Source organism: Cetorhinus maximus, chromosome 4, assembly GCF_964194155.1.
Source record: "Cetorhinus maximus chromosome 4, sCetMax3.hap1.1, whole genome shotgun sequence".
Classification (NCBI taxonomy): domain Eukaryota; kingdom Metazoa; phylum Chordata; class Chondrichthyes; order Lamniformes; family Cetorhinidae; genus Cetorhinus; species Cetorhinus maximus.
The window spans coordinates 66,845,949-66,863,175 of record NC_135882.1 but is presented as its reverse complement, the minus strand read 5'-3'; the positions used below and the strand labels follow the sequence as shown (position 1 = coordinate 66,863,175).

General features: G+C 46.6%; 1 protein-coding gene and 1 long non-coding RNA gene across 3 annotated transcripts in view; one reads left to right on the top strand and one right to left on the bottom strand.

Moving 5' to 3' along the window:
* The window catches only part of pkia (cAMP-dependent protein kinase inhibitor alpha), a 148,570-nt gene that overhangs the window by 117,283 nt on the left and 14,060 nt on the right, over positions 1–17,227 (top strand). The window lies entirely within an intron of this gene.
* Positions 935–17,227, bottom strand: part of LOC144679670 (uncharacterized) — a 76,473-nt gene continuing 60,180 nt past the window's right edge. Inside the window, exon 3 of the long non-coding RNA XR_013576401.1 lies at positions 935–1,197. This is a non-coding gene — a long non-coding RNA (uncharacterized LOC144679670). The remainder of the gene's footprint in view (positions 1,198–17,227) is intronic.

Sequence of the window (17,227 nt, the reverse complement as noted above, 5' to 3'; positions counted from 1 at the left end):
ATGCTGCCCTGACATCCACAATAGGGGTGGAGACAGCCCGTGCAATGGTTGGCTCTGTTGCCTCTGATGACTTTGGCGTGGATCCTCTTGAGAGCCGAGGCCTGGAGGGCCCCAGCTTGCTTTGGCTGTCCTCCTGTGGGCCAGCTGCTCTCTTTGTGCTGATAGAGGATGAGGTTGAGGGGGTCACAGGCAAAGGGTACTCGGAAGGTGAGGACAGCCTCTGAGATTCCTGTGTAGATGACCCAGGGGTGTCCAGCTGCCACTCCTTCTCTGCACTTCGGGTGCCCGAGAGCCGCGACTTGACTCCTTGAGGGGAAGATGCACCTGGAGGGACGTCAAGGTGGTAAGTCAAGGTGCCCCACTTCCCTCTTGCGCGGCAGGAACTCACCCATGGCTACCGCGGTAGTGTGCAGGTCTCCACATTCTGCCGGACCACAGTCTCCATGGCATCTGTCATCTTTCCCATGGACACCTCCATACACGCACATGTGGGCACCAATTCATCAGAGAGCAGGTGGATGCACTGCTCCGACTCACGTGCCACTCTGTTTAGGGCTTCCAACAGCTCTGTGTGATGTTCCCCCGCCTTCTGCTGACTCTCCATGATCAGTTGGAAGGCCGAATCCAGAGGCTCGCCATTTGACTCGGACCTCACAGATGCCTCTTCCCCAGCAGTCCTCCGAGTGCTGGGGAGCTTGGCTGACCCTGCCTCCTCCTGCTGCGGACACGTTTCCGTGCAGTGACTACCAGATTGCTCTAGGTCTAAGTCCTACTGAGGTGTGTGTGTCTGCACCAGTGGAGGGTGTGGCTAGGCGCTGTCTCAAGTCTTCCGGGCTGCTTATTTTCAGCTCTTCAATGGAGGATCTATCCTCTTGGCTGGAGGTGAGGACCTAGATGGAGCTGAGGGACTGGCTGGCTGAGGGTGTCGGTCACTTGGCAGAGCTCCCTGTGAACCAAAGTAGAGATAATTAGTGCATGGCAGCAGATTCAAAAGCAGGAGAGAGAGTACTCACAGTTGCGTTGAGAGAGGAATGATGTGGTGCAGGATCCTCAGGTGGGTGATTGCCGCGGACCTCACCGTCGCTGCAAGCAGGGTCCATGTCCTCACCAGTCAGTGCGATGGCATACTCCTCAAAGTGAGTGGGCCACTCCAGCCCTCATCTGGAACCTCTCCCTGCTGCTTTGATCCAGCTTCTCCTGCATGAAAACAGATGGAGAGAGTGTGAGCAGGACACATGGCACTGAGTGAAATGTTTGTGTGGTGAGTGGAGCCATGGACAGGAATGAGGACATGAGCTCGAGAGGATATGAACCTGATAGAGATGTGAGGATGTGTGTGAGAGTTATTGGTGATGTCCCTTGAGGTGTGAGATCCCTGTGGTTGTATGATGGATTTGTGAGTGTGTGAGTTGAGAGTGATGAGAAGAGTGACTAACCCTGGCAGAACGGATGAGACCATTCATCGTCTTGCTGCACTGGGTGGCTGTCCTCTTTTGCAGGGCGATAGCATTGACCACCACTGCCACTGCCTCCAATGCTGGATTGGTGACCTTGCTTGCTGGCCTTTGCCCAGAGCACAGCCAGAGGACATCACAGCGGGTCTCCACAGCATCCAAAAGGCATTCCAGGGATGGGTCACTAAATCTAGGGGCTGCGGTCATTTTGCCTTTTGGGGTCATGTTTTCTGTGCAGCAGTCCAGGGCTGGAAGCAGTGAGAGGTGTGCATGTGGTTGCACATTAAATATGGCGCCCAGCACAATGAAGCGGCGAGGTGATGGCATGGTGGGTGAATCAGAGGCCGCCTGGCATCGAAACAGCGTGATTCCTGGAAATGCATGATTAATGAGGTGGGATTGGGACAATACAGCATGAAAGAGCACCATTGCGGCCAGTGGATAAAACCATCTTTTTCACAGCGGCCACCGCACTTAGTGCAAATCTGGGGCAATTGCGCCCTCGGTCTTAACTCATCTCTGGCCAATAGCACACTGACCCTAGCTCTGGGTCATGTGCCTGCTTACATCACCATGTGGGCTGTACTGTACTCAGTCCCATATTAACACTCTATATTCCAGCCCCTTATACCACAACATTCAATGTTGGATGTCCAGAAATTACCTCTAATTTCATATTAGGAAGAGCGAAGCCATTGACTTCAGCCCCCAATACAAACTCTCACTGGCCAATGCCTGAAGCTGAGCCACATTGTTTGTAACTTTAGTGTCATAACTGAGCCTGAGCTGCGCTTCCGACCACACATCCACGCCATCACAAAGACAATGTATTTCCAACTCTGTAACTTCGGCAGGTCTGCCCCTGCCTCAACTCATCTGCTGCTGAAACCTTCATTTATGCCTTTGTTAGCGTACTCCTGGCTGACTTCTCACATTCCACACTAGAGGACATCCAAAACTCTGATGTCCTTGTCCTAACTTTCGCCAAACCCCACCCCCTATCACCTCTGTGACTGTTGATCTAAGTTGGCTTTCGGTTAAACAAAGCTATTTCAAAATTCTCATCCTTGTTTGCATAACCTTCCATGGCCTTCTACGTCCCTATCCTTGTAATGTCCTCTAGCCCCACAGGTAATTAGCCATAGTCCAAAAGAGATCATAGGCATCTCTCGATGTTAAAGAGAGACGTGGTTATATAGCTTGAGGGGCATCACTCCACATCAAGTATGGGGCAAGACAAAGAGGTAGGCCTCCATGAACTATCATAGCTGGTTTGGGGATTGAACCCACACCATTGGCATCATTCTGCACCACACTATAGCCATTTAGCCAAATGAGCTAACCAATCCTCACTCAGTCCCACAACCCTCTGAGATATCTGCTCTCATCTAATTCTGGCCTCTTGAGCATCCCTGATTTGTGGCTCTGCCTTCTACTGCCATACATCCTAAGTACTGGGATTCCCTCTCTAAGGGCGGGATTTTTAGTTCTGCGGGTGCACGTGATTGGCGGGCCCGAGAGCGGCCAGGGAACGGACCGCCAACCACGATCAGCCCCCAATCGCAATCAACAGGCAGCCAGCATGAAAGGTGCACTGAAATGCTCAGCGCTGCCAGGGTGGGGGCTGGAGGAGGGCGGGCGATAACGTAAGCGCGGGCGTGGAGTGAAACCTCCCTGAAGGCAGAGAGCTGCCTCAGGGAGCTGAAGATTTTAAAAGCAATGAATAAAGATTTTAAAATCCAGAAAAAAATGTTTACGCATCAGAATCAGTCACCTGAACATATAGATGATGAAAATTCTATCCAAACATTTTTTAAAATTTAATAATGGAAACCTCAAGCCACTCTTGGATGAGCTTTCATCAAAAATGGAAAATCCACCTGGCAGATTTGCCCGTCTGCCAATCGTAAGATTGGACGGACAATGAAAAATCTTAGTCTTTAATGGGACTTTAATGGGCTTAATTGTCGGTGGGCGCGCTTCTGACTTTCGCGTGTCTGCCGACTGAAATATCGCACAAGGGTTGGGCACGCACCAGCACGCCGAGCTAAAAAATTCTGCCCTCAATCCCTTTACCTCTCTATCTTCCTTTCCTCCCTTAAGCTACTCCTTAAAACCTACCTCTGACCAAGCTTTTTGCCATTTGCCCTAATATCTCCTTATGTGGCTCAGTGTAAAATTTTGCTTTATAACACTCCCGTTAAGTGCCTTGGGATATTTTGTTATGCTAAATGCATTATATAAATACATGTTATTGGTGGTTGATTTTCTTCAACCCACCATTGTCCAGGATGACTGAAGCCAATTACATCACCAGCTAAAACAAAAATACCTGGAAAAACTCAGCAGGTCTTGCAGCATCTGTGGAAGGAGCACAGTTAACGTTTCGAGCCCGAATGACCCTTCAACAGAACAATTGAAGGGTCATTCGGACTCGAAACGTTAACTGTGCTCCTCTCCATGGATGCTGCCAGACCTGCTGAGTTTTTCCAGGTATTTTTGTTTTTGTTTTGGATTTCCAGCATCTGCAGTTTTTTACTTTTACATCACCAGCTATGCTATCTGAGACATTGAATTGAATCTGGAATCTTCCTGGTCTGTGTTTCCCATGCTTTGCTGGTTGTTCCTTTAACCAGTACATAATTTGAGCACTGTTTGTGTTTCAAATGGAACAACTTGCACTTTATTTTTCAAGGTGTCAATCCTTATCATAGTTTACCTTGACTGCTCTTCTCTGAATTCACCACTCTCCTCTTCTGTAAACCATTCTGAAGTGTTTTGTCACTTAACAATTAAGAATACACACACAGCTATCTGCTTCTAAACTCCAACCTCCTGTATGAAAAACAGAAGGTTCCTTTATTCCTTATTCTCCACCGGAGGGCAATGCATCAGATACTTAGCACACCCTACTGGCAGGTTTTATATAACAATTCCTTTTAAATAAAATGTCCTTTTACAAAAAAACATAAGCATTAAACACAAACATCACAGATTCCTTCCACAGAAATTTGGTTAGCCATTTCATAACCATCCCTCAAACTCACCATCTACTTTAGATTTTCTATTCCTGTCACCTCAATCACCAACAAGGTCATCTCCAATCATTTCCTTATGCCTCACTCTTCCCTTTATCTTCCTTCAACATCTGACCATTAAAAAATTCCACTTCTTTTCATCTGCACTTCTAAACTCCAACTGTCTAATCCTGGCCTCCCTGTCCACCTCAGCTGCTATCAACTTGCTCAGCTGTTCCTTCATCTCTATTTGAAAGTAACCTTAACTGTCTCCTATCTTTCTTGTTCCTCCTTTCATTGTTCCATTTCTGCTCCCTCAATTACGAGAGTGTAAACTGAGTGAACCGTATGCACAATTAGCTTAGCCATTCAGCACCAGCTATGGTGTGACCACAATAAATATTGCCAGGCCTCGCCCTCCCTGCTAAAACTAACCATTATTCTGTCATTATTCTGAAGGGCAAAGAAATTAATTTATCAGATACTGATTGCCTTCTTAAAATTTTCTCTCTTGGCTCTTCATCCTCATCTTTAATGCAATGAAGAGCTCAAATATTTCACTATGTCTATCCATGCCACTGCCTCGTTATCTTCGCATTAATCTCCTTAGCTAATTCCCATATAATCCTCTAGCCATTTTAGCCTGGAGCCCATGTCACTCTCTTCACCTAGGCCCTTCTCTCTACAAGACCTTTTTGTCCATGAAATCCAACTCCTGCTCCCTTGGCCCCGTTCCCACTCAAGTCCATTTCACTCACCTCTCCTCCTGGTCCACAGGTAATTTCTCATTGTAAATGGTTACCTCTCAGCTAGTGTTTTTCTCCTTTCAAGTCTGTCGCTATTAACACCCTCCTCAAAAACCCCACTCTTGAGCTGTCTGTTGCTAATTATCACCCCAGTTTCAACCTTCCTTTTCTATCCAACATTCTTGAATGAGCGACCAGCTCTCACCTTCATGCTATTTCATCCACAACTCTCTGCTTTCATCTCTACCATAGCACAGAAATGGCTCTTAACAAGTCATAAAATTACATTTTTCAAGACTGACCATGGTGCATTATTCTCCTTATCCTCCTTAACTTCCATACAGTCTTTGATGAGTTTGACCACACTAGCCTCCTCCAATTGTGTCTGTTTCAGTGGAGCCATTACTACTTGACAATATTGTTATTTGCCTAATCATAGCTGCAGTATTTTTAGCAATCATTACAACCTTGCACTGCCGCCTCCGGGTTCCCCTTAGAATCTAATTTCTTGGTAATACCATTCTGACTCATTCTGACATGAGTTATTTGTCATATATATGCTGATGATGTCCAGCTCTACTGCTCCATCACATTATTTGATCTCTCCATTCCCATTGTTCTATCAGACTGGCTAACTTCCAGTATTGGATGAAACTTAGCTTTCTTCAGTTGAATATTGGGAACACTACACTTATTGTCAGCTCCCACCGCAGAGCTTTAGATTATATGGACGATGTGAAGGAGGGCAGATGAAGGAGATGGTTATTTGTGAGATTGATCCTTTATGTCAGAAGAAATGCAATGTTTTTTTAAATTCATTCATTCATGGGATGTTGACGTCACTGGCTAGGCCAGCATTTATTGTCCATCCCTAATTGCCCCTGAGAAGGTGGTGGTGAGCTGCCTTCTTGAACCGCTGCAGTCCATGTGGTGTAGGTACACCCACAGTACTGTTAGGAAGGGAGTTCCAGGATTTTGACCCAGCAACAGTGAAGGAATGGCGATATATTTCCAAGTCAGGATGGTGAGTGGCTTAGAGTGGAACTTCCAGGTGGTGGTGGTGTTCCCATGTCTCTGCTGCCCTTGTCCTTCTTGATGGTAGTGGTTGTGGGTTTGGAAGGTACTGGCTAAAGAGCCTTGGTGAATTCCTGCAGTGCATTTTGTAGATGGTACACACTGCTGCCACTGTGGGCTGGTGGTGGAGGGAGTGAATGTTTGTGGATAGGGTTCCAATCAAGTGGGCCGCTTTATCCTGAAGGGTGTCCAGCTGCTTGAGTGTTGTTGGAGCTGCACTCATCCAGGCAAGTGGAGAGTATTCCATCACATTCCTGACTTGTACCTTGTAGATCATGGACAGGCTTTGAGGAGTCAGGCGGTGAGTTACTTGCTGCAGGATTCCTAGCCTCTGACCTGCTCTTGTAGCTACAGTAGGGTATATGGCTAGCCCAATTCAGTTTCGGGTCAATGATAACCCCCAGGGTGTTGATATTTGGGGATTCAGTGATGATAATGCCATTGAATTTCAAGGGGCAATGGTTAGATTCTCTCTCTCTTGTTGGAGGTGGTCATTGCCTGGCACTTGTGTGGCATGAATGTTACTTGCCACTTGTCATCCCAGGCCTGGATATTGTCCAGCTCTAGATACATTTGGACGTGGACTACTTCAGTACCTGAGGAGTCGCAAACGGCGTTGAACCTTGTGTAATCATCTGCGAATATCCCCACTTCTGACCTTATGATGGAGGGAAGGTCATTGACGAAGCAGCTGAAGATGGTTCGGCCCAGGACACTACCCTGAGGAATTCCTGCAGTGATGCCCTGGATCGGAGATGATTGACCTCCAAAAACCACAACCATCTTCCCTTGTGCTAGGTATGACTCCAACCAGTGGAGAGTTTTCCCCCTGATTCTCATTGACTCCAGTTTTGCTAGGGCTCCTTTATGCCACATTAGGTCAAATGCTGCCTTGATGTCAAAGGCAGTTACTCTCACCTCACCTTGGGAGTTCAGCTGTTTTGTCCATGTTTGAATTAATTTTGCAGTGAAAAAAATGAGGTAGAGGCAGACAGACCCCAGGAGATAATCCAGGCTGAGCCCCCAGGCTCAGAAAAGGAAAGTAATAGCCTAGGCCCATGTTTCTGATTGCTACTTGCAAAGCCTTAGTGGAAAGGGAGTATTGTGTGATTACCATGTGCAAACAGGAGCACACAATTATGCTCCCATGTCAAGATCTGGACAGCAGAGCAAACAAAATGGTTTCTCTCAGAGCTTTGGTCTTTTGTTCTTAGAACCTCTCTTTCTCTCTCTGGCAACCATAATGTGATAGAATTCTGCATCAAGATGGAGAGTGATGTAGCTGATTCTGAGACTCGGGTCCTGTATCTTAATAAAGGAAACTACGATGGTATGAGACGCGAGTTGGCTATGATGGATTGGGAAACATTACTTAAAGGGATGATGGTGGATAGGCAATGGCAAACATTCAAAGAGCGCATGGGTGAACTGCAACAATTGTTTATTCCTGTCTGGCGCAAAAGTAAAATAGGAAAGGTGCCCAAACCATGGCTTACAAGGGAAATTAGAGATAGTATTAGATCCAAGGAAGAGGCATAGAAATTGGCCAGAAAAAACAACAGATCTGAGGGTTGGGAGCACTTTAGAATTCAGCAAAGGAGGACCAAGGGATTGATTAAGAAGGGGAAAATAGAGCACGAGAGTAAGCTTGCAGGGAATATAAAAACTGACTGTAAAAGTTTCTATAGGTATATGAAGAGAAAAATATTGGTGAAGACAAATGTAGGTCTCTTACAGTCAGAAACAGGGGACTTTATAACGGGGAACAAAGAAATGGCTAACCAACTAAATACATACTTTGGTTCTGTTTTCACAAAGGAGGACAATAATAACATAACAGAAATGTTGGGAAACATAGGGAGAGGGAGAAACTGAAAGAAATCAGTATTAGTAGGGAAATGGTATTGGAGAAATTGATGGGATTGAAGGCCGATAAATCCCCAGGGCCTGATAATCTACATCTCAGAGTACTTAAGGAAGTGGCCCTAGAAATAGCAGATGCATTGGTGGTCATTTTCCGAGATTCTATAGACTCTGGAACAATTCCTACAGATTGGAGGGTAGCTAATGTAACCCCACAATTTAAAAAGGGAGGCAGAGAGAAAAGGGAATTATAGACCAGTCAGTCTGATATCGGTAGTGGGGAAAATTCTAGACTCCATTATAAAAGATTTAATAGCTGAGCACTTGGAAAACAGTGGCAGAGTTGGACAGAGTCAGCATGGATTTATGAAAGGGAAATCATGCTTGACAAATCTACTGGAATTTTTCGAGAGTATAACTAGTAGAGTTAATGAGGGGGAGCTAGTGAACGTGGATTATTTGGACTTTCAGGAGGCTTTTGACAAAGTCCCACATAAGAGATTAGCATGTAAAATTAAAGCGCATGGGATTGGGGGTAGTGTATTGAAATGGATAGAAAATTGGTTGGCAGACAGGAAACAAAGAGTAGGAATAAACAGGTCTTTTTCTGAATGCAGGTGCAGCAGGCGGTAAAGAAGGCAAATGGTGTGTTGGCCTTCATAGCCAGAAGATTTGAGTACAGGAGCAGGGATGTCTTGCTGCAATTTACAGGGCCTTGGTGAGACCACACCTGGAATATTGTGTGCAGTTTTGGTCTCCTTATCTGAGGAAGGATGTTCTTGCTATAGAGGAAGTGCAGTGAAGGTTTACCAGACTGATTCCTGGGATGGTGGGACTGACGTATGAGGAGAGATTGAGTCGGTTAGGATTATATTCACTGGAGCTCAGAAGAATGAGGGGGGATCTCATAGAAACCTATAAAATTCTAACATGGCTAGACAGGGTAGATGCAGGAAGGATGTTCCCAATGGTGGGGGAGTCCAGAACCAGGAGCCACAGTCTGAAGATACGGGGTAGACCATTTAGGACTGAGATGAGGAGAAATTTCTTCACCCAGAGAGTGGTGAGCCTGTGGAATTCGCTACCACAGAAAGTAGTTGAGGCCAAAATATTATATGTTTTCAAGAAGGAGTTAGATATAGCTCTTGGGGCAAAAGGGATCAAAGGATATGTGGATCAGGCTATTGATTTGGATGATAAGCCATGATCATAATGAATGGTGGAGCAGGCTTGAAGGGCCGAATGGCCTACTCCTCTTATTTTCTATGTTTCTCTCTCTCTCTCTCCCCCTTGTCTCTCGTCTTGTTTTGTTCTTTTGTTCTGGATGGTCTTTATTTCTGCCATTTCTGAAGAAGGCAAACTCAAGGAATCCTTCACCTGGGCCTGTTGTCCAATTAACCTCTCCCTCACTCCAGTCATCTTCAGCCCCATGTGTGAGGACACTTTCCTTGACTAACCAGGAATGGTTCATGTGGCTGTTGCTAACCTTACATATTTATGAAAGTAACATCCTTTATATCTCAATGTTTGTACATGCCATGGTTCCTTATCTGGTAGAGAGAGTCAAGCAGCTTTTCACAGACAGTCTTCAAGGTTGTATTCATTTTGCTACGAATAAGCTCTTTAAAATTTGACACAAACTCCCAGAATCCGTTTACCTTGCCATATTTTCTGTACTGTGCCCTACTTCTAAGTTTTCCCGCTTTACTATCATATAAAGAAGGGTGTCTAATAAAGTCAAGCATTAGTAAACTATAAGATTAGATTTAAAAATTAGTATTCTTGTTCGTAATCTTTTAATCTTTCAAAAGGGTACAGTATTTGTTTTCCTATACCTCATTACCTCATCCTGCTTGACACAGTGCCATACTAGCTAGTGAATCAATACCAAAAGACCACAAGCAAACTGATACTTTCTGAGAGCTGCCATACTGAACAGCAGGGGAATGACACTATAAGCACAATATCAGGAGTGTAAAATAGTATCAACTTTCAGAAAAACATCAAATTATCACTCTTTTATATGGTAAAATATGTTATAAATATGCAACTTGTGGCCTTTTGGATTGTTTCTATAAAGGAGCTTCCGATATGTCGTTTGTTTTCACTATTCTATCATTATTTCATTCTTTCTCTAATGCTCATAGGAGTTACCAATCTTCATTTCAAAGATGCATTCATGAGGCTCCTTCCCACTCACATGCTTTATATAATAGTCCTGTTGTCAGCAGGAGTCTTGAGAATACATTGTCACAACAGGCCTACCATGTATATTCCCCCTGAATGTTTATTATTATTATTTATCAGCCAATATTAATAACCACAAACTTCTTTTTAATCCTTGCAACTTCATGCCTGGGTGCATTTTTCCAGCTGCCAGAAAGCTAGAAAATGTCCAGTTTCTTTAGACTGGGAATCTTTTGTGGGGTCTTTTGTGGGTACATATCATGAAGCCCTGTGTATAAGGGATAACTTTCTGATTATGAACTTTGAGCCGATTCCCAGAGTTGGATTACACACAGGCCTACAGAGCCCATGCCCAATATGGGACCCCAACCAGGGGTGACAAACCATGTCCAATAGACAGGCCCCATTATCACCCAAGGAGCTTAGTTAGCCTCTCTGATTCCAAACCGACTGCCTCTAGAAGCCACGCATTAACACCTGCAAGTTGCAGCACAAGAAAGCAGTAGGATAGGTTTTCACAGATTGGGTGGTAGGAGGGTTGTGCGAGGGTATAGAAGGGCCCTCAATGTTCTTGATGCCCAAGGCCCCAAAGTTTCCTATTCCAGCACTAAGAGAGCCTCACCTATCATAAGCACACATCGGGGACCACATGCAAATATTTAAAACAATGGTCAGAATGTGTCCATATTTCTGCATGTGTTCTTGGTAGGCGTGACACCCTGTCAGAAACCAGGGGCTGGGTTTTCATGCAGTCAGGATGACTCCAGAGACTTCTAAAAATGGTGGACTGGACCTGGATGTGGAAGTCCCACCCCCATTTCCAGCTAATCACAGTGTCGCTGGTAGGGGAAAGGGCACAAATGGGAAACACAAACTTAGCAGAGCCATTTGAAATTAGTGCTGAGTTCATACAGACCCCATTTTGCTGATCCAAGTGCCTTAGCCCGCAGGGTGGCAGTTATAAATTTATGGAGGAGACATAAATGCCCTTGAAGGGTGGATAAGGTTAGTTTAAATGTCAAGATCGGAAGGTGTTTAAATCCCCGGTCCTTTAAACATGAAAAATCCCAGCTGCAGCAGTCAGTTAGAGTTTTTAAAAAAACACATGCTGTTGGAGTGCATTGCTTGGCATGCGCCTGGTGTAGTTTAGAAAAGGCCATTACTATCTGCTCCTGCATTTTCAATAGAGTTCATTGTTGAAATTTTCCAGGGGCTATTCTTACAGCTGAGTCTGTTATGAATGCTTGGCTGAGTTTCAAAAGGTACAAAATACATATCTCGGGGAGGAAGGGACTGAGTTCACATTTTGATTGGCAGTTTTAAGAGGCTATTAAAGGGTTAGCATTCTTTGATGTGGTTACAGAATCAAAGTTTGCTTTTACAACAGATTAACCACTTGAGGGGATTTGAAGCCTTTGAATAGGTTTCATGAATGCAAGTCTTTTTTCTCTGTTTCATGTGTGTATGAATGAGAGTTCTATTAGATTGTAAGAAGTTTAATTATTTTTCAATTCCACCTGGTTCCTGAGATCTGCCCATAGTAGATACTAGGTGAGCGACTGTGGAGATGGCATGGGGAGCATGAAATCATTTGTAGGTGGAATTGGAGGCATGAGGTGTCATGAGGGTATGGAAAGCATGAAGGGCATGGAAGGGGCATGGAGAATGGGTGGGGTTTGAGGGAACGTAAGGGTGACAGCTAGAGAGCCTAACAGCTTTTAAAACAACTCAAGTAAAGTCCCAGAGACTCTTTCTAACCAGCGTGCCTCGGCACTCGCCCGTCCCCATGCCCTCTACAATCTGCTAGCATCAATTGCCATTTGTGGAAGAAAGTTCCAAACTGTGTAGAAATACTACCTAATTTCACTCCGAATAGTTCTGGCCTTAATGTTTAGATTATGCTCTCTTGTTCTAACAGAGGAAATAATTTCAATCTATCTGCCCTATCTGTTCACTGAATATCTTGAAACCTTATATCAAATCAACCCCTTAACCTTCTAAGGTTCAGGGAGTACTACCCTATTTTGTCTGATCTCTGCTCAAAATTTAACCCTTGGAGTCCAGGATTGCCACAATTTACGCTGCAATCACTCCAAGACGGATATATCCTCCCAAAGTATATTGCCTAAAAGTGCTCACGGTACTCCAGGTGTGGTCTAACTCAGGCTTTACATAATTGAAGCATGATTTCTATCCCCTTGTATTCCATTTTTCTAGATATAGGCCAGAATTTTGACGTCAGCATGTGCGGGGGCGGGCCTGACATGCTGACGTGTAAAAGACGCGCAGTGACGTTGGGCATGCGTCCTGACGTCATCATGCGCCATCGCAATATTTTGGAGGATGGGTGCTATGAATTCCGATGCGCGCCCGTCATTGATTAACGGGCCACGTAAGGCCCTTGAGGCATTAATAGATGGCGACTTTTCGGAGCCTGTGCAATCTTCAGAGCATCGCACGGGCACAACGGGCAGGTGGGTAGGCCACATATTCAAAAACCTCATCCACGGGCAGGATAAAAGGGGTGACTGGGCTCGTGAGTGGTATTTAGTAGACATTTAATGTTTAAACTTACTCCTACTTGCTTCTGTGAACAGGAGAACTTCAAATCTCTTCACAGCTGCTTGCACAGGAATAACAGGCTTCAGGTCTGGACTCTAGAGTAAACATCATTCTTGCAGGTTTCAGGCATCCTTCCCTTAGCCTGGGAATGGCAATTGTGCTCTCCACTGGAGGCACCTCCTCTGAGGAGGAAGAGAGGGCCAGAAAGGGGAGGCCAGGAGTCCATATTCAGCCTCCAGGGGAGCCACCTTTAGGAGGACAGGCGCTGGCACAAGGGGCGCAGGTCCAACAGGAAGTGCAAGGCGGAAGGGGCCGCAGAAGACGCCACTATCCTGCTGCCAGGGTTTACAGGCAGTGAAGCAGCTACTTCAATATATCTGAGGTGCTGTGCCGAAGGAGGCTCTACCTCTCAATGGATGATAGGCCCTGAGATCAGCGCCAACTGTGTGCATGGTCATCCCATGCCAGTGGCGTTGAAAGTTATGGCCACCCTTAACTTCTATACCTCTGGCTCTTTTCAGGGGTCGGTGGGTGAGCTTTGCAGATTCTCCCAAGCAGGTGACAGACGCCCTGTTCAGGCATGCATTGATTTTCATTCACTACTGCTGGGACAAGGCCAGCCAGGCAGAGTGAGCCAGAGGCTTCGCAGCAATTGCTGGGTTCCCCTGCATCCAGGGTGCAACAGACTGCACACATGTGGCCATCAAGGCACCAGTGGGTGAGCCCGGTGCCTTTATCAACAGGAAGGGCTTCCACTCCACGAATGTGCAGATATTGTGTGGCCAGGGCTAACCCTCAAAAGGTGGCTCATGATGCCTCTCCACCATCCAAGAACACAGGCTGAGCAGTGATACAATAGGAGCCACGCCTCCACAAGGGCCATGGTGGAGAGAACCATCGGTCTTCTCAAGATGCGCTTCCGATGCCTGGACTGTTCAGGTGGTGCACTCCAATACCCCCCAGATTGTGCGTCGCTGATAGTGGTTGCATGCTGCGCTCTCCACAGATTGGCGCTGGAAAGAGGGAAGGCAGAGAGGAAGAAGATGTAGATGCACACGATGAGTCCAGCAGTGAGTCTGAGGACGAGTACGCTCTGGAGAATGCTGATGGGGTAGACGCTGACCCGGGCAACCCCCAGGGAGGCAGGGACACCTGGTAGGCTTTAATCCAACGAACCTTCAGCTACCCTACTGCAGATGGACTTCCAACACATGCCAGGGCTGCATGGTCCATACTTGATACCTGAGAGCAACATCTGCCTGGGTAGGAACATTAACTATGTGCCTTTTCAATAAAGGTCAATGACAAACAAGTCACTCATAACGTCATGGATTCCCGTCCACCTGCAGAAATAAGGAAACACCCTGAGCCATGTTCAGAACTAAAGCATTTAATGAATTCACAAAACAAATCAGAAAAGAAACTTCATTCACAGGTGTTGAGCTGCACACCAAATTATAATCAACTAATACAGGAGCATCATAAAACCATCAGTGAGAAGCCCGTGGTGTGCCTAAGGTGCCTTACGCTTACGTTTCTGGGTGCTATGTCTAGGTGCTCCCCCCTTGCTGGCACAGGCATTAGAGACAACCTGCTCACTGTGTTGTCCTGTTGGCCTTGATGACCTTGGTGGGTGTCCTCTGACCCGTGGGGCATGCTATGGCCCCGCCTGGGAGGGAGCAGCCAGTGGCATGGCTGGCATCTCCCCAGTTGTCACAGCCTCATCGGATCCCACGGTCACTGTCAGAGGGGCGGAGGAGCTGCCGCCCTCATCCGGAGCGCCCTGAGAGGAGCCCGCAGAGACAACAGGCAGCTCATGTGCCAACGTGAGGTTGCTGCGGAGCCCCCTGCTCACCATTGATGGATGGGCACCTAGCTGGGATACTGGGTGCCCAAACCATCTCCCACATTGGCACTGACCAGCTGAGTTCATTGCCGCTGAGAGGGCTTGCTGGTCTGAGCGCATTCACAGGAAGCTCTGATTATTCTCCTAGAGAAGCCTCTCCATGAGAGTCACCACACTCTCCATGGAGGAAGCGCGGCGCTCAGCCATGAGGGTCAATGCATTGATGATGCTCCACATGGACTCCTCCATCACGGAGACCATGCCACGCATTCCCTCATGTATCTCCGCCAGATCCTCCCGCACACCCTGCTGCACTTCCAGCATCTGCTGCCTCAGGGATGACTCCAGAGGCTCATCATCAGCCACCGACTGAGCATGTTCCTGGTCCCCTGCAGCCCTCCGACTGCCGGCGCCATGGGCATTCTCTGTCTCCACCTGCACCTCAAGCGAGTGTGAAGTGCCCTCACCGCGATGCCCCAGGACACCAGCTGATGATCTAATCCCCGCCGAGGTGCTAGTATCTGCACTGGTGCCTGCCTGGCTGAGATGGTGAGACGCTAGTGCTTGTAATTCGTCCGGGCCCTCAGGTGTTAGTGGCGGCCCCTCTGCCTCCTCATACCGGGCCTGCTCCGGTGAGGCCGAAAGGAAGAACAAGGACATTTGATTAGTTGAAGCCGAGACAATGTCAATGTGCATGCCTGGCTCCCGGATCAGGATACACTCCTCCTTCCATAATCAATGGGAATCCCATGTCGAAAGCTTAGATCACTAAACAGTCAACAGTGGAATGGTTGCAAGAACAAACATGGTGACCTCAGTGCTCGGCACTCTTACCTCCCCCTGGCACCCCAGCCTCACTGCTATCCATATACCTGGGCACATGGCGCCTCTCCAGCTCCATCACCTCCTGCTCGTACCTGGTGAGAATCGCCAACTGGGCCTGGCCTCCGCCAGTCCACATCCGCTCTGCATTATTGTGTGCGGTCTTCTCCTGAAAAGGAGAGAGGAGCATTGATGAGTCCACCCTGTACCTGGGTTGCCATAGCATCCCTGCCAATCCCACCTGAGTGAAACATTGCAGGGCTCATGTGAATCGTGACCCTGGGGCAGCCGCACACTCACCAAGCAGCCAGGGCTGACCCCCCTTGACCATATGCTACCTCCATCATATTTACCACCCACATGGTATGACCTTCCAAAGCAAGGACGCACTACCACATAGAACCACATCTGGATGGGTGCCCCGCCACCTGGAAATTCCCCTCCCAGTCAGTCAGCAGCCTGATTTTGATATGTCTCGGAGTTAATTGGCCCATCTGCGTAAAATGGCGGCGTGGAGCCGATCCCAGGCAGCGATAGGCTCCGCGCTCGCTCCCAACCGGCCCCCCCGAAATTCTACCCATAAAGACCAGCATTCCATTAACCTTTTTTATTATTTTCTGTACCTGTTTATGATATTTTAATGATGTAGATGCCTGGACCCAGAAGTCTCCTTGGACCTCCACTGTTGTAGCTCTTCCCCAGTTAGAAAGTACCCTGTTCTATCCTTTTAGGTCCAAAGTGGATAACTTCACATTTGCCTACATGAAGATACATTTGCAACAGTTTTTCCCATTCACTTAATCTATTAATATCTCTTTGTAATGTTATGCTTCCATTTATACTGTTTACAATGCTTTCTTTCTTTGTGTCATCGGCAAATTTAGAACTTACACATCTATATTTCAAGATCTCAATCTCAATCACAGCCAATTTCCTAACCAGGTCAATAATTTAACTACAATTCCATGAGCTTCAACTTTAGCTAATGGCCTCTTATGAGAGGCTTTATTATGTGCCTCCGAAAATCCATATAATTAACACCCATAGAGATTACTATGTTCACTACCTTAATCACCTCTTCAATAAATTCAACCAAGTTCGTCAGTCATGACGAATCCTTTTCAAATCCACACTGGCTCTCTCTGATCAGTTGAAAACTTTCAAGATCAAATATTCAATCAATCTATCCCTAATTATTGATTTTACTATTTCCCAACAACCGATGTTAGACTAACTAGTTTATAATTTCCTGATTCTTTGACTTCCTGAACAGTGGAGTGACGTGCATGATTTTCCAATCTAAAGGAACGGTTCCTGAACCAATAAAACTTTGGAAGAGAATAGTTAGGACATCTGCAATGTTGTTACCAACTTCTTTTAAAGTCCTGGGAGATAAACCACCTAGTGTTGGAGATTTTCTTCGTTACTATATTTTTTTGCTTATGTTAATATTGGTGAATTCCTGTACTTAATTCAATAGTAGTTCCCTTGGGATGTCTGGCATGCTGGGCAGAATTTTCTCGTTGGGGCACGGAGAGCGGGCCCTGCACGCACATGCGTAAAATGACGGGCGGTGACGTCGGGCAAGCGTACCGACGTCACCGCGCACCATCGCAATATTTCATTGGGCGGGTGCACATTGATCTCCGAACCGCG